General features: G+C 43.0%; 1 long non-coding RNA gene across 2 annotated transcripts in view; it reads right to left on the minus strand.

Annotated features, from left to right (window-relative positions):
- Window positions 1-26,420, minus strand: part of LOC121277909 — a 105,581-nt gene that overhangs the window by 74,117 nt on the left and 5,044 nt on the right. For both annotated transcript variants that reach the window (XR_005943004.1, XR_005943003.1), the window contains exon 3: window positions 2,721-2,800. This is a non-coding gene — a long non-coding RNA (uncharacterized LOC121277909). The remainder of the gene's footprint in view (window positions 1-2,720; window positions 2,801-26,420) is intronic.

Below are 26,420 nucleotides of genomic sequence, written 5' to 3' on the forward strand. Positions count from 1 at the left end.
TTAAAGAACATTGGTGCAGGTAGCGATGTCGTCGGTGGGGGGCGGGGGGGGTGCGGGGGTGTAGTAGGGGATCCTTCCTTCTGCTAACTGCAGGTTCAGCTGTGTGAGGTTAAGAGAGGGCATTAGCTGGATCATGGAGCTCAAAAATAGCAGTGCTGGCTTCAAATCAGTATCACGCACGGACTGGCATCACAACGTGCCTACTCCACCTTCTTGTGGCACACGCTTTCCACGCTGGCGCTAACAGCTTCATCAAAAAACTGCAGTTAATGGCAGAAGTGCGCGCATGCCACGGAAACCATCTGAGGCAAAATGGCACTCAATGCAATGAGATCTCACACATTCAGGAACCAAATTTCCTGGCCTCTGTGTTCATTGTCCAGATCTCCAATATATATGAACAATTCAATATGGAACTAGATTATCCATCATCCAGTGCTTTAAAATAAAATGTAGTAAGGGCGTCAGCCCAGAGGAAGCGAGCCTCTCTGCTCATCAGAAAAAACTCACTTTGTTTTTGAAAGCCAAGTTCACAAAGTAAATAGGAAGCTCTTCAAACCACCTGTACTTCTGTACTTTATCTCACTTTTCAAATCCATCTATGACCTGAGGCCTGCCCATCTCTGTAACATCCAGCAACCTACAGCCCTTGAAGATCTCAGCTAATCCTCAATTTTCACCATTCCACCAGTGGTGGCCGTGCCTTCAGCTACCTCGGCCCTAACCTCTCGAATTCTCTCCTCAAACCTCTCAACCCATTTTTCAAGATGTCCCTTAAAAACTGCTTTGACCAAGCTACACCTGTGCTTATATCTCATTTGGCCATGTCTTGTTCGATAATGGTCCTGTGACATGCCTTGGGAAGTTTTGCCAAGTTAAAGGTGCTATATAAATAGAAGTTGTTACTATATCGGCTGCTAAGAAACCAGCCAAGATTCCCTTTATTTAAATTGTTGTTAAATGATAAATATTCATGAGGTCAATGGATGCTTGAACCACAAGAATCATCTTTGGGTACTCGATAGTTTGTGTGTAGGACAGGAGTCAGCTTTCTTTTTGTGGTGTGGGGCAGCTGGCAGCTGCAAACATCCGACTGAGAGCTCAATCTGCTTATATCACAGCTCCCAGTCGAGGATGTTTACAGTAGCACATACTGTCAACCCTGGAGAACAGCTCCTGTTCTATCACAGCGTACAATCTAAACAGCAGCTAGCAAGACAACCACGCAGGCCCATCATGTCCAACAGGAAGAAAAAACAGCACATGATTACAAAAGCTGAGCAGTCAGTTGGATATAGAATGCTGAGGTCACAATCAAACAAGCGTACAAATTTACAGAAGATTGGACAGCGACCCAATACATAATTCCCCAGTTACATAAATTACAACGTAGTAACAAAAACACAATGGCTTTCTTAACATATACGAGACACTGAAAGGTACATCAGGTGCAAAGGTAAAAGGAAAATTCACTTACCACATAGAATAATGCAAAAACAAATTCATACAAATACCCAACTGACAGCCTTACACTCCCAGAAATCCCCATTAAAAATGTTTACCTTAACGCGACTTCACAAAAAAAAAGAACTGATATGGTTGATTTCCAAGCCCCTCCCAGCACAGAAGTTGGAGCTTTGTAAATGCCCCCCCAAACTATTCAGCCAATTATCAAAGCAAAAGCAGTCAAGCAGTGACTGTATGTTCCACCTGAAGTACTGACATCCCAACACATTGTGGCAAGGACAACTTCAGACCAGTTTACACTTCTAGGCAGAGACAGCTTAGTTATCAGATTCATGTTTCGTACACAGGATATAGGTCACCAGTGGCAAAGAGGACATTCACAAAGTGTAAAATGACACAGCCTGAAGGCACTGGCACCCTCACAATGTATTCACAGGTAAACATCAGCTTTCTTTTAAATTTATAAAATAAATCTTTTAGCCATTTAGATATTTTGATTTTAAAGGATCATGTTACAATATTCCTTTTCTAGATATTTTTAGCCGATTTAAACCGAGTTCAAAATAGGCAGGAGAGTTGTTTGCCTTTTTGCTGATGAAATCTCAAGCATTTTAAAAAGATAAATTCCCCTAGGAGACAGAGCTAACAGGAGGTTTTTCATTGGCACTTAGTAAAATAAGCTCGTGGGTGTGCAGCAGGCAAATGAGAAACTTCTGGACCCCCCAAAATCAATAAGAAAGGGGTTTTTAGGAACAGTTCCAATCCTGAGAAAATTAAATTCCCAGTCTTTTTTAAAAGAACCTTCTTACACATCCCCCAACTGGTATTTATTTAAGAACTGGACCAACAGACTAATCTCCTAGCCAGCAGGTGAAGCAGATGTAGAATTCTGCAGCAGTTGACTTCACTGCCATTGACTTTGCACTATTACAACTTCCTGGCAACCCACATATTCTCACTGGATCCAGTCAGTAGCAGAACAAAGCAAAGCTTTATCACAGCAGAGCAATCCGACATTCCAGGAATTCTTAACACTTGGCATGTTAATCCAAGGTTAGCGGGGGATGGGTAATATATTTATAAAATACACATACTTAAACTACCAATTTCTCACCAAGGTGACTTTACTTCGTAAAGTATGTCTGCTGACAGTGGCCAACTGAAAAAGCATCAAAAGTTAATCAAATCAGTTGAAAAACTAAATTTTAGAAAAATTTGGCACAATACAGCAGAAATATCACATGATCTCTTACCTTCTTTACTCAGTCTCCAGTTCATTATGAGGAACTTATCAAGTAAATCCAGTATTACTGAAGTCAAATCAAGGCCATCTCTGATCAGAAAGACAAGAGCATATTATTTAATGTCTAATGCTTCAGCTGGTAGCAACCTAGAAGAGAGTTCAATGACATCCAGCTAAATAACAAATATGCTTCATCCTTATTTAAAAAGACAAAGGTCACTCAAAATTGCCAGTTGGCGATTCTACCATTTCACATCACTTCCTGGCAGTTTCATTGTGGAAGAGCCAACTAAGGTGAACTATCTGCCATCTCACACCTTCCACACTGTAGTGCATTTTCAACAAGAAAGATGTCTTCAAAATTGTTAATCTGGAAACAGAGCTTTACATGGAATCCCTTTCAGATGGAGCAGTTTGGGTTTTGTTAATTGAGAAACCGAGTATGATGGCCTGGTCCAAAGGTGAAGAAGAACACAAATGGTTGAAAAGAATGAGGCAGGATTAAATTAATTAAATGGTGTTGGCTGGCCCGCAGGCAAAATTTGTTGATTGTAGAAGGAAGTAGGAGAGCAACAAGAGTTTCATTGACCGGAGTGGGGAGGTGGGGAAAGAAAGAGTCAACAGCAGGAAAAGATGGACAATATGATAACTGCCTCCCCTCTCAGTTTTACTGCCTCTTTTATTCTTCCGAATACAGGTACATTCCCTTCATCTACTATCTGGAGCCTGTGTTTCTGAAAGATTCTCCGAATTCTGGGTCCCAGAGACTAGATAGTCTTTGTTTAAGATAGCAAGGGAGTCTCTCCAAGTGGCTTTTTCATTTAATCTAGAGAATCAGCCAGCTGAGAAGAATTGGGACAAACTTTAACCTTGCATTGAAAAAAATATCTGTGTTGCATGTGCTGATGACATCTTCTTTAGTTCGGAGGAGTTGTTAAACCCAACCATACTGGAGTAAAAAATTAACATTCTCACAGCTTTGGTTAAGCTCCTTCACACTGTCAGGATGGGAAATCAACCATCCCTGTATCATAATGATGTTAGCTAAACAAGATTACTTAAAAATACAAACAGTAATACCAGAATTTCAATAGGGTTCCAGATGAGAACTCCTTAACACTTGATCCATCAACTGTTTCTAACTATAAACACAGTGACCACCTGAAGGCACACATCCACTGTGACCATCTTAATCTGGGTGGGTTTTATTTCTATGATGCTTTTGTTTTGTAATTGACATTCCAAGAATGCAATGTTTCATTAAGAATTACCTCAAATGCCATCTTTATATACTGGGTTGAACAATTTCTCCACATTCACTCATCTGGATCTCTACTGAGTATACAATGTTGAGTTTTTGATAGTTTTTATTTTCTAGAGGCTGCAATGTGCCTACATGCAAAGTCACAAAGCACTAAAAGAAAAGTTTGCATTTCTATAGCACCTTGCATAACACCTGGACGTCCTAAAGTGCTTTATAACCAGTCCATGCTGTTGTTTCTGCTCCACTCAAGCCTCCTCCCATCTTTCCTCATCTAAATCTATTAATGTAACCTCTATTCCCTTCTCCCTCCTGTGCTGATCTGGTTTCCCCTTAATTGTATCTGTACAATTCACTACAATCACTTGCTGTGGTAGCAAGTTCCACATTCTCTTTGGATAAAGAAATTTCTTCTTGGATTTCTCGGTGACTATTTTATGTTGACTGCCTCTAGTTCTGTTCTTCCCCAAAGGAGGAAACATTCCCTCTGTATCCATGCAATCTAAAACATTCAGAATTTTATAGACCTCACTTAGGTCACCCCTCAGTCCTTTATTCCCAAGAGGCAAGAGAGCCAGCCTGTCAGTCCTTTCCTGATTACCACATTTGTGGTACCATCCTTGTAAATCTTCTTAGCACCCTCTCTAGTGTTTACAGCCAATGAAATACATTGGAAGTGTAGCCACTGCTTGACATAGGTAAAAAGGCAGCCAACTCATACACGAATATAAATATAATAATCAGATCATGTGTATTAGTGGTAGGGTGCAAGGGACCATGTTGGAATATCTATGATTGCAAGGGTTAGTGGATCATCTATGCAGCAAGTAATTTTTCTTGTTAAGGTAAATAGCTGCTTTAGCACCAAGAGCTGGATCATGCAAATAACTCGAGGTAAAAGCCAGAAGGTTTGTTACTGTTATTGAGTATAAAAGCTGGGAAGTCATGCTGCAGCTGTATAGAACCTTGGTTAGGCCACACTTGGAATATTGCGTGCAATTCTGGTTGCCACATTACCAGAAGGATATGGAGGCATTGGAGAGGGTGCAGAGGAGGTTCACCAGGATGCTGCCTGGTCTGGAGGTTATTAGCTATGAGGAGAGGTTGGAGAAACTCAGATTGTTCTCACTAGAGCAACAGAGATTGAGGGGCGACTTGATAGAAGTTTACAAAATTATGAGTGGCATGGACAGAGTAGATAGTCAGAAGCTTTTTCCCAGGGTGGAAGAGTCAATTACTAGGGGACATAGATTTAAGGTGAGAGGAGAAAATTATAGAGGAGATGTGCGGGGCAAGTTTTTTTACGCAGAGGGTGGTGAGTGTCTGGAATTTGCTGCCAGAGGAGGTGGTGGAAGCAGGTACGATAGTGGTGTTTAAGAGGCAGCTTGACAAATACATGAATAGGATGGGAATAGAGGGACACGGACCCCGGAAGTGCAAAATGTTTTAGTTTGACAGGCAATATGATCGCCGCAGGTTTGGAGGGCCAAAGGGCATGTTCCTGTGCTGTACTTTTCTTTGTTCTTTGTTAATTATTGAAACACCTCTTGTCTAACAGATTAATCCAAGGTGTTAAATAAAAGTTGTGAATTGTTTAAAAATGATTTCCTTTCCTTCTTGTTACTACATTTCCATCTTTTTGCAATTGTTAAATCTGATAGCTGAAAGATATACAAGACAACACGAGGCAGAGAGGAAGTGAGGCAGAAAGAGAGAGAGGGAGTGAGAAGGTGCACACACAGGCAAGAGAGGTAGGGAGGGGAGAAGAGAGACACACACACACACAAACAAACAAACAGGTGAAAGAGAGGGAAGTCCAGATCAGACCTGATAATCAAATGATGGAGAAAGTTTCTCTCCACTTCACCTTGGAGACAGTACGGGCCTGGGACCCCCAATTTATCCTCCACAGTTTTAATGTCAGTTCAAGGAGAAAGCTGCCTCATACCAGCACCGAAGCTGGAATGTAATTGCACCCTTTATCAGTGAAGTAGCAATGTATTCAAGTCTTAAACTAAGACCACCAGAGGAAGGATAACAGATGAACTAATTGTGACCGGACCTGGATAAGGCTTTTCTTGTAATTGAGCATGGGAGATTAAAGGTATTCTTGACTGAATTAGTAAGTACCTCGAACAGAACAAAATCAAAGATTCCAGTCTTAATCCCCAAACTGTGCTTCAGGAAAATCTCAGTTCTATTCCCATTTTTGATTGCAACCCAATGACCGACTATTGAGATCAGATTGGTGCTAGCTGAGAGAAGGTTCTGGAATGGCGGTTTTGACCCCTGAATTGACTATCCCAGTGACACTCATTCTCTTGGTTCACACATGAAGAATGGCTACCAGTGAAACACTTCCGGTAATTTCCGTACTATTTAATGTGGCCGTGCAATGGTACAACCTAGCTTTAAGCTGAGTGCAATTACATTCTACAAGCAATGGATTCTGAACTGATCTTCCAGATCAGGTTCATACAAATGTCAAATAGCCTGCTGCGTTCTCGCCTTTGGCTGCATTTAAAGAGGTGCCCATTACACAGCAGAAGTGTGTGCAGTGACAATGAATACTTGTACATTGGCAGTGTGGCAGGACCAGCATGTTCTTCCAGAAAAAGGGAGAATTTTCCAGTACCACATAACACCTAAAATTAGCCCTGCGAATAGAATAATCTAAATATAGATTGCCTATTTTATATTAGTGTATGTCAATCCAAGGAAAATGCTGCAGTTTAACACTAAATGTCACCTTTAAACAAACAGGTCATTTAGAAAAATCAAGATACTTCAGAAGAAAAGTGTGCATTTTGATATAACTTGGTATGCTCACCAGTCCACCCATTCTCACAATGTGACCCCCATCCCCTTCACCTGCACAGGCTCACTGCTCCCTCTGATTGAAGGTCTCCCATTCGCACATCCCAACTCAATGGGGGACTGATGGAGCTGGGTTTCAGTACCTCCTCCCATCAAGCAAAAGGCTCTCTGTCCACATAAAATGAGTGAACCATCGCCGCTTTTCTCAGTGGCAATACTGCACCATTCCCAAGAGCAGCCCTCGCACGCGAATTTGTTAGGACCGCAATAAAACCCAACAGTAGCCTGTAATCTGGAACCTAGACATCAGGATAATTTCCCCCTGGACCATTTCTTAGCTGGTAAAGTGCTGGAGTGGATAATCACCCACCCAGCCTAGAAACTTCCCATCCCCTGTTTTCACTGAAATTAGTCATGTGGTTGGGGGGAGCAGCCTCCCAATGTTCTGTTGTAAAATCAGTGGAAGCCACAGAGAGACCCCACATAAAATAGATCGAGGTTTTGAAGAATGAATGTGCGAGTTATATTTACATTATAACAGTAACTACACTTCAAATGTACGTCACGGGCTGTTGATCATTTTGGGATGCTGAAGTTGTGAAAAGCTCTGCACTGATACAAATTCTTTCTTTTTCCCTTAACACTGTAAAAGCCGAACCAATGATTTGAAAGTCACATCAGTCTGGTTTGGAAGTTAACGCTCAATGATGACTAAAATTCTTTTCAATATAATGAATACAAATGTCAATAAAAAGGCAAAGAGAAATCACATTTAAAATGGAGCGTGACAGCCAACACAAACAAATGCCTCACCTGTTCAGGTAAAGATTCTCAGCTAACCATGGACTTTGCAAAAAGGGGAAGAGCTAGCTATGAACAGAACATTCTGTGTAGGTACTGTAGGGTTACCAGGAAGAGGTTATCATTCACTGAGACAGTGAGGAGCTTTACTTCAAACAAAGTTTCTCTCACTACAGCTTCCAACTTCTCCAGTAATGATAAAGGAGGTCGGGAGTTAAACCATGGGGCTGGGGGAGAGGGATGTTACATGCAGTCAGGAATAGACAGAAAGGGTGTAAACAGATGGAAGTGAGCTGAAGCAAATTCAAAACAATTAAACCATACTGAAAGCTTGAAAACTGCTCTCTGCAAAACCTCAGCCACCCAGTTGTCCGGCACACCGCCCAGCCCGCCGGGACGCCGGCACACCGCCCAGCCCGCCGGGACGCCGGCACACCGCCCAGCCCGCCGGGACGCCGGCACACCGCCCAGCCCGCCGGGACGCCGGCACACCGCCCAGCCCGCCGGGACGCCGGCACACCGCCCAGCCCGCCGGGACGCCGGCACACCGCCCAGCCCGCCGGGACGCCGGCACACCGCCCAGCCCGCCGGGACGCCGGCACACCGCCCAGCCCGCCGGGACGCCGGCACACCGCCCAGCCCGCCGGGACGCCGGCACACCGCCCAGCCCGCCGGGACGCCGGCACACCGCCCAGCCCGCCGGGACGCCGGCACACGGGACACCGCCCAGCCCGCCGGGAGGCCGGCGCACGATGCAAGTTAGCACAGTCCCCAGAGTTGAACATAGCTATAAAGAGAACAGGGAAAGGTGACAGACAGCTCAGCAGAAAGAACTGCAACTTATTCTGGAGAGAAAATGCAACCAACCCCAAAACTAGTACAAGTGACAGTTTCCCCATCCTTCCTACATTGGAGTGGGTGGTTGCCTGAGAGAAGCATGTGAGTGTTCGACTAACCAAAGGCAAATGCCAACCAAAAAAGCTAGAAACAAATATGATGTTTTCTGAACAATAAAGTTTGGATGCTGGAAGGAGACCTCATTACACAGGGAAGTAGCTGATTGCACATACTCAATGTGTTTAATGGTAATGGTTGGTTAGTTACTGCTGAGTCCTACTACATTTATTGGAAAATTGTACAAAAGATGGCAGAATATTTTAAAATCAGCAAGTAATGATGAACGGGAATACATTGCCTGAAAGGATGGGGGAGGCAGATTCAATAGTAAAAGGTAACTAGATTATTATAAAAGGAATAATTTGCAGGGCTACAGGAAAAAAGCCAGGGGGTTAGATAGTTCTTTCTGGCACAGGTACTGGCTCAATGGCCTCCTAAGTGCTATGATTCTACAAAACCACAGGAATATCAGAAGGAGTTTATTCTCCGACAGGATTTTATTTAACTTTGCTGTTATTTTGAAGAACAATGGTTAATATACTAAACAAGGTAACAAGGTGAACTGTTATGCTGGAGTCGTTAGTAACTAGTTTGGATATCAATTCCTAAAACAACACTATTGAATTTACAGGGGGTAATTAATTACCTCCAATAATGAAGCAGGCTATGTCAGCCTACAGGACTTCAATAATATAAGCTGACATTCATACCACACAGGTGCAAAATAACAACTAATTCAAACAACCAACAACCTCTAATCTTCAATGTCATGAAAATGTAGAGTTCCCCGTCAACCAGAAACGTAACTTAGAATGAGTGGCTCACCTCCAGATCTCCTCAAAACCTCACCAACATCTCTAAATTCAGGAATAAGATGGAATACTGGGTGCAGCCACACAGTACTCAAGAAGCACCCCAAAACAAAAAAGTATTTGTTTGACCATTGCCGCCTATCCTAGACTCAATATCCACTACCCCCCTCACCATGCCCAGCACACTGTGGTGACAGGATAAACTGTCTACAAACATACTTCAGCAACAACTTCTAATACTCGGAAGGACAAAAGCTAAATCTTTGCAGGAATCTTCAAATCTGCATTATTGTGATGTGGTCACGTATCGCCATCACTATCCCAGAATCCACTACTTAAAATCATTGTTGGACCCACCACAACACAGGGACCACAAGCACAATCCTCTCAGGGTAAATGGATATGACCTCAAAACCATCACTCACTGGAGCAAGTAAAACCCCTGCAGCCATTGAGAGACTGCAAGCAATTATGGTGTAAATAAAATCTTCCTGTTTGGAACATACAGTATTTGAGTCCTCCTTGTTACAGAAGGCCAGAGAGAGATATCACACAAACATTATTTGTCAAAAGCCCTATTCCTGATCTGCTTTCAGCATACATTGCAGCATACATGGATGTTACACAGAAAGACAAAGCATTTATTTTCAATTACTAGATTGCCTACATACAAACTGAAAAGATCATACAATCACATTTGAAAATGTTTAATGTGTGTGTCGAACACAGGCTTAAAAATTGTGCTTGGAAAAAAATCACCGTTAGTGCGGCCCTGGTTCTTCAGTAATGCTGGTCCTACATCAAATCAAACCTCAATCAAAACTACCCAGTACATCTCACAATGTTGCAGAGATAAGAGTGATTAATGAACTGTTTATCTTACCTAAGCAACACAACAAACTTTCCACTAGTAAATTACTTTGAACTACATTTCAAGCGTACTGCAGTAATGCAAGTGTCACTGTAATGAATACGATATAAGCCTAACTTCCAGGTTGATAATGGCACAGATAATGCAGTGATCAGTTTAAAACAACACAATGGTTTTAGTTAGGGTGACCAATTTACTCCCTGGGTTTCTGATAAAGAAGCCATAGCTTTTTCTCTCCAAAATCGACGTTCTTCATTTTCCCAGCATAACTCTTGATCAGATTCTCTCTGAAGATGATTTTTACCTCACCTCACTCAAATTGCATGTGTTTTCTCTGAGGTCTTCATATGAGGTAGATTGTGGCTTAACTGAAGTTTCTGATGGTATCTTGATCATCACTTCAGCTCCGCCTTCAAAATATAACATTGAAATGTGACCCGGACCAGTTTGAATATGACACTGTGAGGCACATGATGCTCAATGTCACCAAATAACGTGCTCAACAAGAACTGAATCTTACTGCTGGTGACATGTATTTGGTGTATTAATGCAATAAGATGCCACAGTGGTATGCAGAGTAGAGGTGTGGCTGCTGAGCCTAATCAGTGAATTAACTGAGCTTGCTTAAATAGAATGGTACTGTAAATAAGATCACTTCTCATTCTTCTAAACTCCAATGGGTACAGGCCCAGTCTATTGTTGTTGGTTACTCCTGTACATTTGATAGCTTTCTAATTACAACATATTTCTTCTCTCCACTTTTGAGAAAACACCACCACTGCTTGTCTCATCTTCAGTTCCTTGCTGAGTGCTAGATTACCTGGATGATTGGTTCTATTCTTAGAAATGTGAACTTAAAAAGTGACTTGCATTTATGTAGCACCTTTCATGACCTCAGGGCATTCCAAAATACAACAACAGTTCTCCAATGGCCCCACATGCATATTCAATTCATTCTTTAGAGAAAATCCAGTCACACTTTACAGCCAATTAAATACATTTTGAAGTGAAGTCACTGTTTTAATGTAGGAAGCACGGCAACCAATTTGCACAAAGCAAGCTCCTACAAACAGTAATGAGGTAATTAGATTATCTATTTTTTGTGATTGGGGGATAAATCTTGGCCAGGGAACCAGGGAGAACTCTCCTGTCCATCTTCAAATAGTACTGTGGGATACTTTTACATCTACCTGATGGAGCAGAGGGGATCTGAGTTTAATGCCTCATCCAGAAGATGGCACCGCCAACAGTGCTGCACTCCTTCGTACTGCATTGGAGTGCCTACCTAGACCATGCACTCAAGTTTCTGGAGTGGAACTTGAACCTACAGCCTCCTGACGCAGGTGAGAGTGCTACCCATTGAGCCAAGCTGACACCTTGTGTAAGGTGCTTATAAGTTGCCTGTGTTACTGTCCAGAGCAAATAGATGAATATTGAGTTATTTTTAGATGTACAAGATGGATTCAAAGCCATCTACTGTCTAAAATCTGCAATTACAGTGGACCATATTTTAAATGTGAAATGCTGACATTGAAATGGAAATGGAGATTTGATAGAGGTATTCAAAATCATGAGGGGTCTGGACAGAGTAGATAGGGAGAAAGTGTTCCATTGGAGGAAGGATTGAGAACCAGAGGGCACAGATTTAAGATAATTGGCAAAAAGAAGCAATGGAGAAATGAGGAAAATATTTTTTAACACAGCTAGTGGTTAGGATCTGGAGTGCACTGCCTGAGAGTGTGGTGGAGGCAGGGTCAAAGGGAATTGCATAGTAATCTGGAGAGAAAAAGTTTCAGGGCAACGGGGAGAAGGCAGGGGAGTGGAACGAGACGAGTTACTCATGCAGAGAGGGCCAGCACAGATTCAACAGGTCGGACCACTGTATGGCTCTATGGTTTGAGAGAAAAGTAACAAGAAAGGTTTGTAGACAGGAAGCACTATATAAAGTAATTGGCAATTTACAGTCCATTGAATAATTTATCTAATTAGCTGATTGACATTTCCTGGAGAAAATCTTCAACCTGTCAAACCAGGTTTCATTCCTACTACCTCCCCGAGTCATTTAGTGGGTAAACTCATCTTTATCCCTTTACTGTTGTTGGAAGTTCATATGTAATGATCAAAATATATTAAATTCAGTATTCAGCTTACAATTCGAGCATTTCACCACCTTCAAATGTTTTCTGCTACAACAAGGCAGCTTTAGATAGATTTTTCACAAATAGGATTGCAAATAAATATTATTTTAAAATCCTTAGTTTCCACAGGGCAGTGACAAATCAAATAAAACATTGGAAAAATTAAAAAGTTCAACCTTTTTTTTAATATTAGCTCTGGTTTATCAAAGAATTCATCTCACAGGAGGAAGCCATTCAACCCATCCTGTCTGTGCTGGTTCTTTGCAAGGGCTTTCCAATTAGTGCTGCTCCCCTGCTCTTTCCCCAGGGCCGTGCATCTTTTCCTTCCAATAAACATCCAATTCCCTTTTGAAAGTTACTATTGAATCAGTTTCCACCATCTTTTGAGGCAATGCATTCCCGATGACAAAAACTTATTGTATAAGAAGCTCTTCTTTCTTTTTCCTTTCATGGGATGTGGATGTCACTGGCTGGGTCAGCATTTATTACCCATCCCTCATTGAGGTGGCGGTGATGAGCTGCCTTCTTGAACCACTGCAGTCCATGTGGTGTAGGTACACCCACAGTGCTATTAGGAAGGGAGTTCCAGGATTTTGACCCAGCGACAGTGAAGGAACAGCGATATATTTCCAAGTCAGGATGATGAGAGGCTTGGAGGGGAACTTCCAGGTAGTGGTGTTCCCACATTTTTGCTGCCCTTGTCCTTATAGATGGTAGTGGTCGTGGGTTTGGAAGGTGCTGTCGAAGCCTTGCACAAAATTTCTGCAGTGCATCTTGTAGATGGTACACACTGCTTCTACTGTGCATCGGTGGCAGAGGGAGTGAATGTTTGTGGATGTGGTGCCAATCAGGCGGGGCTGCTTTGTCCCAGATGGTGTCGAGCTTTGAGTGTTGTGGGAGCTGCACTCAACCAAGCAAGTGGGGAGTATTCCATCACACTCCTGCCTTGTGCTTTGTAGATGGCTTTGAGGAGTCAGGAGGTGAGTTACTTGCTGCAGGATTCATGGCCTCTGACCTGCTCTTGTAGCCACAGTATTTATATGGCTAGTCCAGTTCAATTTCTGGTCAATGGTCACCCCCTCGATGTTGATAGTGGAGGATTCAGCGACGGTAATGCCAATTGAATGTCAAGGTGCAATGGTTAGATTCTCTCTTTTTGGAGATGGTCACTGCCTGACACTTGTGTGGCATGAATGTTACTTGCAACTTAACAACCTAAGCCTAGATATTGTCCAGGTCTTACTGCATTTGGACATGGGCTGCTTCAGTATCTGAAGAGTCGCAAATGGTGTTGAATATTGTGCAATCATCAGTGACCATCCCCACTTCTGACCTTATGATGGAAGGAAGGTCATTGATGAAGCAGCTGAAGATGGTTGGGCTGAGGACACTACTCTGAGGAACTCCTGCAGTGATGTCCTGGAGCTGAGATGACTGACCAACAACCATAGCCATCTTCCTTTGCGCTAGGTATGACTCCAACCAGCAGAGAGTGTTCCCCGAATCCCATTGACTCCAGTTTTGCTAGGGCTTCTTGATGCCACACTCGGTCAAATGCAGCCTTAATGTCAAGGACAGTCCCTCTCACCTCAGGAGTTCAGCTCTTTGGTCCATGTTTTCACCAATACTTGAATGAGATCTGGAGCCAAGTGGCCCTGGCGGAACCCAAACTGAGTATCAGTGAGCAGGTATATACAAACAAAATACTCTGGATGCTGGAAATCTGAAATAAAAACCTAAAGTGCTGGAAAAACTCAGCAGGTCTGGCAGCATCTGTGGAGGGAGAATGTTTTGAGTCCAATATGACTTCTTTGGAACTGCCAGCATGGGGGAGTTGGTGGTATAATGGTAATATCATTGGGCTACTAATCCACGGCAGCAGGATTCAATTTTAAAAAATTTGGAATTGAAAGCTAGCCTCAGTCACGATCACCATGAAGCCATCAACGATTGTTGTAAAAACCTGTTTCACCAATGTCCTTTAGGGAAGGGAATCGGCCATCCTTACTTGGTCTGGCCTACATGTGATTCCAGACTCACAGCAATATGACTGACTCTTAACTGCCCTCTGAAAGGGTCTAGCAAGTCACTCAGTTCAAGGGAAACTAGGGACGGGCAAAAAAAGCTGGTCTTGCCAGTGAAGCTCACATCTCAAAGAATAAAAAGAATTGATATCAGAAAAGGGCGAATGGAACATCGTGTTTTATGGAAGGAAGGAGAGGACATTGAAGTGAAAATGGTGAACCTACAAAAAAATCTTAATAAGGCCACAGTTTTGGACTCCATACCATGAGGAGGCTGTTGAGGCAAAAGAGAGTATAGATTGATTCAGCTGTGTCTAGAGTAAGATAACATAAATCCAAAGAGAGATGTGAAAAAATTGAGTTGTTTTCATCAGAACAAAGGACATTATGAGATGGTATTTTAAAAACATTAAGGAATTAGACAGGATATAGAAACAGATTGTTAGGTTGAAGGGTTTTGATCAATGAGATGAAAACCAGATTGAGATTAGATGGCAGAGGTAGCACTCTCACCTCAGAGGCAGTGATCCCACTCCAGAGACTTCAGCACATAAACCAGGTCAACATTTCAATGCAGTATTGAGCGAGTGCTGCACTGTAGGAGGTATCCAATGAGATGTTAAACCCTATCTGCCCTCTCAGGTGGGTATAAAAGATCCCATTGCATTGTTCAAAGAGAAGGGCATTGTCCTGACTAATATTTATGCCTCAACAACATCACTTTAAAAAAAAAGACCATCAGGTCATTGCTTACTGCTGTTTGTGGAAGCTTGCTGTGCACACATTGGGCAAAGCATTTCCCTACAATACAACAGTGACTTACACTTTGTGAGAACTTCATTGGCTGTAAAGCATTTTGGGATATTCTGAGGTTGTGAAGGGTTTTTTTTTTTATTCATTCATGGGTTGTTTTCAAGAAGGAGTTAGATATAGCTCTTGGGGCCAAAGGGATCAAAGGATATGGGAAGAAAGCGGGAGCAGGCTATTGAGTTGGATGATCAGCCACGATCATAATAAATGGCGGAGCAGGCTTGAACAGCCAAATGGCCTACACCTGCTCCTATTTTCTATGCTTCTATTTTACTATGTGGGCGTTGCTGGCTAGGCCAGCATTTATTACCCATCCCTAATTGCCCTTGAGAAGGTGGTGGGGAGCTGCCTTCTTGAACCACTGCAGTCCATTTGGTGTACATTCATCCACAGTGCTGTTAGAGAGGGAGTTCCAGGATTTTGACCCAGTGACAGAGAAGGAACGGTGATAAGGTTCCAAGTCAGGATGGTGAATGGCTTGGAGGGGAACTTGCAGGGGGTGGTGTTCCATCTATCTGCTGCCCTTGTCCTTCTGGATGGTAGTGGTTGTGGGTTTAAAAAGTGCTGTCTAAGGAATCTTGGTGAGTTCCTGCAGTGCATCTTGTTGATGGTACACACTGCTGCTACTGTGCATCGGTGGTGGAGGGAGTGAATGTTTGTGGGTGTGGTGCCTATCAAACAAGTTGTGTTGCCCTGGACGGTGTCAAGCTTCCTGAGTGTTGTGGGAGCTGCGCTCATCCAGGCAGTCACTCTCACCTCACCTTAGGAGTTCAGCTATGTTGTCCATGTTTAAACCAAGGCTATAATGAGGTCAGGAGCTGAATGGCCCTGGTGGAACCCAAACTGGGCGTCAGTGAGCAGGTTATTGCTAAGCAGGTGCCACTTAATAACACTGTTGATGACCCCTTCCGTCACTTAACTGATGATCAAGAGAAGACTGATGGGGCGATAATTGACCAGGTTGCATTTGTCCTGCTTTTTGTGTACAGGACATACCTGGGCATTTTTCCACATAGCAGGATAGATGCCAGTGTACTGGAACAGCTTGGCTAGGGGTGTGGCAAGTTCTGGAGCACAAGTCCTCAGTACTATTGCCGGAATATTGTCAGGGCCCATAGCCTTTGCACTATCCAATGCCTTCAACCCTTTCTTGATATCCTGTGGAGTGAATCGAATTGGCTGAAGACTGGCATCTGCAATGCTGGGGACCTCCGGAGGAGGCCGAGATGGATCATCCACTCGGCACTTCTACCTGAAGTTTGTAGCAAATGCTTCAGCCTTATTTTTTGCACTGCTGTGCTGGGCTCCTCCATCATTGAGGATGGGCATATTTGTGGAGCCTCCTCCTCCAGTGAGTTGTTTAATTGTCCACCACCATTCATGACTGGGTGTGGCAGGACTGCAGAGCTTAGATCTGATCCATTGGTTGTGGGCTCGCTTAGCTCTTGTCTATCACTTGCTGCTTAAGATGTTCGGCACGCAAGTAGCCCTGTGTTACAGCTTCACCAGGTATACAGCTCATTTTTAGGTATGCCTGGTGCTGCTCCTGGCATGTCCTCCTACACTCTTCATTGAGCTTGGCCTAAATAGCCAAGTGGTTATGGTACTGGGTTTGTAACCCCAAGATCAAGAGTTCAAATCCCACAATGGCAAACTATGAAACAATGTAACTTCATCTGAAACAGATGGAAACGGGTTTGTACTCGAAAGAAATCAAGAGTTCAAATCTCACCATGGCAAACTATCAAGAGTTCAAATCTCACAATGGCAAACTATGAAACAATGTAACTTCATCTGAAACAGATGGAAACGGGTTTGTACTCGAAAGAGTTACACTCTTCATTGAACCCTGGCTTGATGGTAATGGTAGAATGGGGGATATGCTGGGCCATGAGATTGCAGATTGTGTTTGAGTAACTGAACTCCTGAGGTGAGGTGACAGTGACTGCCTGGATGAGTGCAACTCCCACAACACTGTCCAGGGCAAAGCAGCCTGCTTGATTGGCACATCCACAGCACCTCAGGGGTGCCCAGTCTCGAGTTGCGAGATCTGTTCGAAATCTATCCCATTTAGCACAGTAGTAGTGTCACACAGCACGTTGGAGGGTATCCTAAATGTGAAGGCAGGACTTCGTCTCCACAATGACTGTGCGGTGGTACTCCTACTGATACTATCATGGATAGATGCAGCTGCGGCAGACAGGTTGGTGAGGATGAGGCCAAGTAGGTTTTTCCTTCTTGTTGGTTCCCTCACTACCTGCCACAGACCCAGTCTAGCAGCTATGTCCTTTAGGACTCGATCAACTCAGTCAGTAGTGGTGCTACTGAGCCACTGGGTGGTGGACATTGGAGTCCGCCACCCAGAGTACATTCTGTGCCCTTGCCACCCTTGGTGCTTCCACCAAGTGATATTCAACATGGAGGAGCACTGATTCATCAGCTGAGGGAGGGCAGTACGTGGTAATCAACAGGAGGTTTCCTCGCCTATATTTGACCTGATGCCATGAGACTTCATGGGGGCTGGAGTCAATGTTGAGGACTCAGAGGGCAACTCCCTCTCGACTGTATACCACTGTGCCGCCACCTCTGCTGGGTCTGTCCTGCCAGTGAGACAGGACATACCCAGGGATGGTGATGGTGGATTCTGGGACATTATCTGTAAGGTATGATTCCGTGAGGGTGACCGTGTCAGGTTGTTACTTGACTAGTCTGAGAGACAATTTTGTCACTAGCCCCCAGGTGTTAGTAAGGAGAACTTTGCAGGGTCGACAGGGCTACAATTGCCATTGTCATTTCCAGTGCCTCGGTCGATGCCAGGTGGTGAGTCCGGTTTCATTCCTTTTTTGTGACTTTGTTAGGCCTTTGCTGGCCATTTCAGAGGGCACTTAAGAGTCAACTACATTGCTGTGGGTGTGGAGTCACATGTAGGCACAGGTAAAGATGACAGATTTATTTCCCTACAAAAGGACATTAGTGAACCAGATGGGTTTTTATGACAATTGACAATGGCTTCATGGTCATCCTTAGACTGTTAATTCCAGATTTTTTACTGAATTCAAATTCCACCAACAGCCATGGCGGGACTCAAACCCGGGTCCTCAGAGCATTACCCTGGGTCTCTAGACTACTAGATCAACAACAATACCACCATGCCATCGCCTGATGTGGCTGTTACAAATCAAAGGGTTTTTTTTTGCTGGCAAAAAGTAGTTGTAAGGTGTTCACACTTAGAGACTATGGCAGCAGTAGCTGTTTTGACAGTGGTCAGACTGCTAATCTCCAAAGTCCCAGGAAGGTCTTGAGAATGTCAGGTTGCAAACAGCAAAGCTTTAAACTGCCCACTTACTTGAGATAGAATATAGAGTTGGGGTCTAAAGAAAAACTAATTAGCATTTCTTCCAGGATACAAGGCCCAAGTGATTCACATTGCCAGGGAGATGGATTTTGAAAGGGAGAGTGTCAACAGGGAGCCATTTATAGGATCAGACTTTAGGTTTTAAAAAAAAATATCCTTGAAACTCACAGACAAGTTAGTGTGCCAGGATCCTAGAGAAAGAACAGGTAGAGCTGAAAGTCTCTATGGTTCATCATGCAGGAATATGGGTGTGAGCTCATGAAAAGACCAAATCTGAGACTATTTGAGAAGCTGAAAGATTCACCTAACTTGTGCTACAGGAAGAATTTCCCATTAAAACCTTCACCCTGAAAGATATTTCTGGGATTAAAAGTTACCAGGCAGGGAAAGGAAAGGAACAGAAGTAAACACACAGGAGTTAAGATCTCTCTGTACTGGGTCCAAGAAAATTGAATAGCTACATAATGGACAGTGTAAAGTATATCTATGAAGTGGGATTTTCAGGTATGTTAAAAGTAAAAGGGAAAAATTCTGTTCTGTGGTTTAAAGTTGCCTACAACAATAGTGTTTCTTCAAAAGTGATTTTAGCTTGTTTGTTACAGGAAAAGTCTTAAAAATGTGAAAACTTGTGTATTCCTTGCTTCTATCAATTCAAAGTTTGAAGGTCTGTTTTTTTAAAGTTAACGGGGATTATAACAATACAAATGATTAAAAAACAAACCCTACAGTCTTCAAAATACCAACACTTCCGAGGAACAAAGGGACCTTGGCATGTGAGTCCATAGATCTCTGAAGGCAGAGGGCAATGTTCGTGGGGTGGTGAAAAAGGCATATGGGACACTTGCCTTTATCAACCAAGGCACAGATTACAAAAGTAGGGATGTCATGTTGGAGTTGTATAGAACCTTGGTGAGGCCACAGCTGGAGTACTCTGTGCAGTTGTGGTCACCACATTATAGGAAGAATGTGATTGCACTAGAGGCGGTGCAGAGGAGATTCACCAGGATGTTACCTGGGATGAAACATTTAAGTTATGAAGAGCGGTTAGATAGACTTGGGTTGTTTTCATTGGCGCAGAGAAGACTGAGGGGCAACCTGATCGAGGTGTACAAAATTATGAGGGGCATGGACAGGGTGGATAGGGAGTAACTGTTTCCCTTAGTTGAAGGGTCAGTCACGAGGGGACGTAAGTTCAAGGTGAGGGGCAGGAGGTTTAGGGGGGATGTGAGGAAAAGCTTTTTTACCCAGGGGGTGGTGACAGTTTGGAATGCACTGCCTGGGAGGGTGGTGGAGGCGGGTTGCCTCACATCCTTTAAAAAGTACCTGGATGAGCACTTAGCAAGTCATAACATTCATGGCTATGGGCCAAGTGCTGGTAAATGAGATTGGGCAAGTAGGTCAGGTGTTTCTCACATGTCGGTGCAGACTTCTTGGGCCGAAGGGCCTCTTCTGCACTATGACTCTGTGACTTGCACCAGAACTGTGAACGCACAATTGCAATTGGAATTTTGAGCCAATGGAAGAATTGGGTTTAAAAATACAAATTGCATAAATTTGGTGGAAAGTGAGAGAGATTACAAGCAGAAAAGTTTGGCACCTTCAGTCAAGAGTCCAGGCACCAAACCATTGTTAACGTGAAGTAAGGGAGGAGCAGAACAAGGTATACCAGAAATATACTGCAGATGACAGAAATCTAAGATAAAAACTGGAAGTGTTGATGCTCCCTGACTTGCTTAATGTTTACAATGTTTTCTATTTTTATTGTATAGGAAAACTGCAATAAAAGGACTGGAATCAATACCACAAACATTTGACATTAAGTTATTCTCCCATTTATTTTTTAACACTGCTGAGTGTTTAAATTTGTTGGGGTTTTTCCTCCAGTTTTGGATCTATTTTCCCTCAACATATCATTTTAAATCAAGATCACTCAAGATGCAGGCTGAAGGCCCCCATTGTTACTTCCATTAGTTTATCGAGAAATAATCAACCGAAGATTGCCAGGACTTACTAAACAGCCTATATTGTACTTGGTAAATGAGGAATTTACTGGAAGGTTATGTCGCTGCTGTATTACAAGGTCAAACATGTATGTCATGCATACTGGCACTCTGGAGCTTTACTGTCTTATTCAAAGGCAGCAACACTTAAGGAGCACAATGGCCTTTGTATGAGCATCCTTAGGGGACACTCCTGAAACACGCAAACACACAATAAAAATATTACTACTATAATTTCACTGTATTTGTCCAAATATATGACTATAGCAAAAGAAAACTGATCACAGTATTGATAAACTGTTCAAGTAATGATGTTGCTGTTTGTAATGATGACACTGATTAGATTATAATCTAGTATTCTGTATCAAACAGTTAAATCAGTTACCACTAGTATTCTAAAAATTCAAAGCACAATAACAGCATTCTAAAGTCTAGCAGGATTATTGAGAGAGAAATAAGAAGTTTTCTTACTGTTTTAAAAGCCCAATCATGTTTGGATATTCTTGTCTTGATTTGCTGCTAAGCAGTATCCTCGATTTGAGGGTCACTGATCCATAGTGTATACTGTGATTTAGGTACTGGGCAGGGGGAAGAGACAGCCCCAAGTCTACTTCAGTTGGAATGGGGGTCAAACCCTGTTCTGTTGGCACTAATCTGATATCTTGATCCACACGCTTGCCATCAAGCCAACTGAGCAAACCATTCTCTTCTCCCACCCCCAAACTGGGCAGTTAGCCTTAAGAAATAACCTTCCACAGCCACAAAATGTGTCCTTCCTCATTCTAGAGGCTGTCTACAAAGGGAAAAAGCAGTTTGAACACCAGAGTCAAAATTATTTCTACTCCAATCAGTTAATAACAACACCCCTGTAGCCCTCTTAATGACAGGAACTCACTTCTGTTAACAGAAAAACAGCAGATTCCAGCCGACGACCAGCCTAAGGGGCTTCAGTAACTTTACAACAGGGAGATTGCGGGGGGCGGTGGTGGCTGGAGCGGGGGTGGTGTTGAGACCATAAAACTGCATCCAGGTAGGGAGCAATTATGCTGAAGAATTTAAATGCTGAGCATGATTGCATACAACGCCACTAAAGCAGCCAACCATATCTTCAGCACTTTTTGAGTATGATTAACAGAATGGACTTTCAAAAGGTCAATTAAATGTCAACATGTTTAAAGGTTATTTTCGCCCCCATCGCCTCCCTCTCAAACTTTGAAGAACCAGATGTCAATGTTGGAGTCTTGTTTTTTTCAACAAAATCCAGCAAATCCACCTTCTAATCCTGTTAACTTCAAACATTTTATACTGAGGTGAGAATTGAGTTCTCAACAAAAACATACAAAAGTCACTATTAGTGTGTAACACTCTCCGCTCCGAATCAGTAGATCGTGGGTCCCACACCAGGCTTTGAGAAGGTGAATTTTTCAGAGATGTTAAACCTCTCAGGTGGACCTGAAGACCCCACAACACTATTGGAGGGAAAGCAGGGAGTTTTCCGTGTGTCCAGGCAAACATGTGTCCCTCTACCAACTGCAGAGAGATCTGGTAAATAGTCACATTTGCTAGTTTTGGGATGTTGTTGTCTACTAATGGGCTGCCATAATTCCTACACAGCAATAGCTTCAAAAGTTTACAATTGGCTAGTAATTGCTTTGAGATGTGTCAAGCATGTGAAATGCATTATATTAATGTAGGTCTTTCTTCAAAAGCATATGTCTGAATGTCAAAATAAGCAACAGTTTTACTTCATCCTTATCAGGAGTGATTTTGGCATTTATTTCAGGAAGGGAGCAAAGGGAAGGGTGAACACTGGACTAAATGAACTCAACTCATAGTGGAATATTCCAATCTGAAACCAGCAGCCTAACACACACACACAAATGAAATGCTCAGATTCAGCAAGTGATTTGTTATTTTCCTATCAAAAAGTTTGAAAGTTGAAAGAGAGAGCGTTACACCACCTTTTTGGCACACATTCCAGAGGTAATTTGGAGGCCAGGAAGTGGGAAGTCCAAAGTGCTTACATGAATCAGTGCTTATGATTTACAGAGGTTCACTTCCAAACATTACAAATGTAACTCTGTGTCTGTACTATCACCTTTCTAATCTGCAGGATAACTTGCACATTTAACCATTGGAATCTCGAGCTTCCCACTAGTAAGATGAAGTTCAGAGTTTCCACTTTGATCTTGCAGGATCTAATCATTCTTTACTATTGTATGGAACTCTGACAGACATCCACCTCGAAGCAGCAGCATCTCAATTTAAAATGCTCATTCCTGAGGTATTCCTTCTCAATCCAGGATTTAACAAAATGCTCCATTCAGGCTAAACAAACACACTCAGTAAGGTGATCTGTTCCTGTTTAATCTCCAATCACTATCTTGCTCTCAAGCTTTTTGTTTTATCAAGAGTACAAGCATTGCTCTTCTCAGCTTTCTTTTATCATTCTTTCTAAGCCATACAGACACCATGCTACATCTTCACTATGTTGCAGTACAAACAGCACACTGTCTCCTAATCCTCAAAACTGGGTGGTTGCCTTCCTCCTTAAGCCATTCTTTGTAAATATGATCTGCAGGCTTTTAAACTTCCACCGTTCACAACATTAACCATTACTCTTTCATTTACTTTTCCTACCTTACTGCCTTTTGCAGCCTTATTTGTGCCAGTCCTTCTAGATTTCCCAATAGAAAATAAAACATATTTCGTTACTGTATGGACTTTAAGCAATAATTACTGTGCACCTAACTGTTCATTCAATGTCCAGTCAACTCATTGAGCAACACTGGCTGGACTAAGTTTTGTGAGTTCAATATGCAGTATTTTGGCTGGCCACATTTTAGTTGTTTGATCTATAAACTTAGTTATGGACATAAGCAAGTTGCAAAAATTCCTTGTGTGTTAAATTCCAGCCTCCGGTTACAGCCTATAAAGTGTACACACAAATTCCGTTCTAGCTCAACTCTATATCTCCCAACTGCAGAAGCATCTTGTGTGAATATACCTGGGTGTGGCAGAGGTAGCTGCGAGTGTCGGCCGGCTTGGACTGAATTGGTTGACAGTCTATCACCAGAAATGATGACAGAGATGTCAAGGAGGGAAAGGGAAGTGTCAGAGATGGACAAAAATTGATACATTTTTCCAGATCCAGTCGCAAGCTTGAAGCAGCACTGAAACAGTATTCGATGTATCGATCAAAGAGTTGTGGGAGGGCGCCCGAGTAGGACTGGAACAAGGAATGTTCCACATACCCCACAAAAAAGCAGGCATAACTGGGGCCCATGAGGGTGCCCATAGCCACACCTTTTATTTGGAGGAAGTGAGACAAGTTAAAGGAGAAACTGTTCAGTGAGAGAACAAGTTCAGCCAGGTGGAGGAGAGTGGTGGACAGGGATTGTTCAGACCTCTGTTCAAGAAAGCAGCACAGAACCTTAGAAACATAGAAAAATCAGAGCAAGAGTAGGCCATTCGGCCCTTCGAGCCTGCTCCGCCATTCATTATGATCATGGCTGAGCATCCAACTCAATAGCCTGCTCCCGCTTTCTCCCCCTGTCCTTTCAGCCCTTTCGCCCCAAGAACCATATCTAACTCCTTCTTGAAAACATACAATGTTTTGGCCTCAAGTATCCTTCCTGCAACTACCGTGTCTAGTCCTGTTAGAATTTTATAGGTATCTATGAGATACCCCCTCATTCTTCTGAACTCCAGCAAATATAATCCGAACCGGCTCAATCTCTCCTCATATGCCAGTCCCGCCATCCCAGGATTCAGACTGTTAAACCTTCGCTGCACTCCCTCTATAGCAAGTACATCCTTCCTCAGATAATGAGACCAAAACTGCACACAATATTCCAGGTGTGGTCTCACAAAGGCCCTGTATAATTGCAGCAAAACCCCCTGCTCCTGTACTCGAATCCTCTGACTATGAAGGCCAACATAATATTTGCCTTCTTCACCACCTGCTGCACCTGCATGCTTACCTTCAATGACTGGTGTACAAGGAGACCCAGGTCTCGTTGTACATTCCCCCCTCTCAATTTATAGCCATTCAGATAATAATGTGTCTTCTTGTTTTTGCAAACCTCACACTTGTCCACATTATACTGCATCTGCAATGCATTTGCCCACTCACTCAGCTTGTCCAAATCACACTGAAGCATCTCTGCCCCTCCTCACAGCTCAGCCTCCCACCCAGCTTTGTGTCATCTGCAAATTTGGAGATATTCACAGAATCATAGAATCTCACAGTGCAAAAGAGGCCCTTCGGCCCATCGAGTCTGCACCGCCACATGAGAAACACCTGACCAACCTACCCAATCTCATTTACCAGTACTTGGCCCATAGCCTTGAATGTTATGACATGCCAAGTGCTCATCCAGGTACATTTTAAAGGATGTGAGACAACCCGCCTCCACCACCCTCCCAGGCAGTGCATTCCAGACCGTCACTACCCTCTGGGTAAAAATGTTTTTCCTCACATCCCCCCTAAACCTCCTGCCCCTCACCTTGAACTTATGTCCTCTTGTGACTGACCCTTCAACTAAGGGGAACAGTTGCTCCATATCCACCCTGTCCATGCCCCTCATAATCTTGTACACTCGATCAGGTTGCCCCTCAGTCTTCTCTGCTCCAATGAAAACAACCCAAGTCTATCCAACCTCTCTTCATAACTTAAATGTTTCATCCCAGACAACATCCTGGTGAATCTCCTCTGCACCCCCTCCAGTGCAATCACATCCTTCCTATATTACATTTAGTTCCCTCATCTAGATCTTTAATACATATTGTGAATAAATGGGGTCCCAGCACAGATCCCTGCGGTACCCCACTAGTCACTGCCTGCCATTTGGAAAAAGACCCGTTTATTCCTACTCTTTGTTTCCTGTCTGCCAACCAGTTTTCTATCCATCTCAATACACTACCCCCAATGCCATGCGCTTTAATGTTACATGCTAATCTATGTGGAACTTTGTCGAAAGCCTTCTAAAAGTCCAAATAAACCACATCCACTGTCTCCCCCTCATCAACTCTACTAGTCACATCCTCAAAATTCCAGTAGATTTGTCAAGTATGATTTCCCTTTTGTAAATCCATGCTGACTCTGATTATGCCACTATTTTCCAAGTGCTCAGCTATTAGATCTTTTGTAATGCAGCCTAGAATTTTTCCCACTACCGACATCCGGCTGACTGGTCTATAATTCCCTGTTTTCTCTCTACCTCCCTTTTTAAATAGTGGAGTTACATTAGCTACCCTCCAATCTGTAGGAACTGTTCCAAAGTCTATAGAATCTCAGAAGGTGACCACCAATGCATCCACTATTTCTAGGGCCACTTCCTTAAATACTCTGAGATGTAGATTATCAGATTATTGGGGATTTATCAGCCTTCAATCCCATCAATTTTCCCAACACCATTTCCCAACTCATATGGATTTCTTTCAGTTCCTCCCTCTCACTAAACCCTGTGTTCCCCAACATTTCTGGAATGTTATTTGTGTCCTCCTTTGTGAAGACAGAACCAAAGTATGTATTTAGTTGGTCTGCTATTTCTTTGTTTCCCATTATAAATTCTCCTGTTTTTGACTGTAAGGGACCTACATTTGTCTTCACCAATCTTTTTCTCTTCGCATACCTATAGAAACTGACTGTAAAAGTTTCTATGTTCCCCTCTTGTACTCTATCTTCCCCTTCTTTATCAATCCCTTGGTCTTCCTTTGCTGAATTCTAAACTGCTCCCAATCCTCAGGTCTGCTTTTTTTTTAGCCAATTTGTATGCCATTTCCTTGGATTTAATACTATCTCTAATTTCCTTTGTAAGCCATGTTTTACTTTTGCGCCAGACAGGAATAAACAATTGTTGCAGTTCACAAATGTGCTCTTTGAATATTTGCCATTGCCTATCCAACGTCGCCCCTTTAAG

The sequence above is a fragment of the Carcharodon carcharias genome, chromosome 5 (genome assembly GCF_017639515.1).
Source record: "Carcharodon carcharias isolate sCarCar2 chromosome 5, sCarCar2.pri, whole genome shotgun sequence".
Taxonomy (NCBI): Eukaryota; Metazoa; Chordata; class Chondrichthyes; order Lamniformes; family Lamnidae; genus Carcharodon; species Carcharodon carcharias.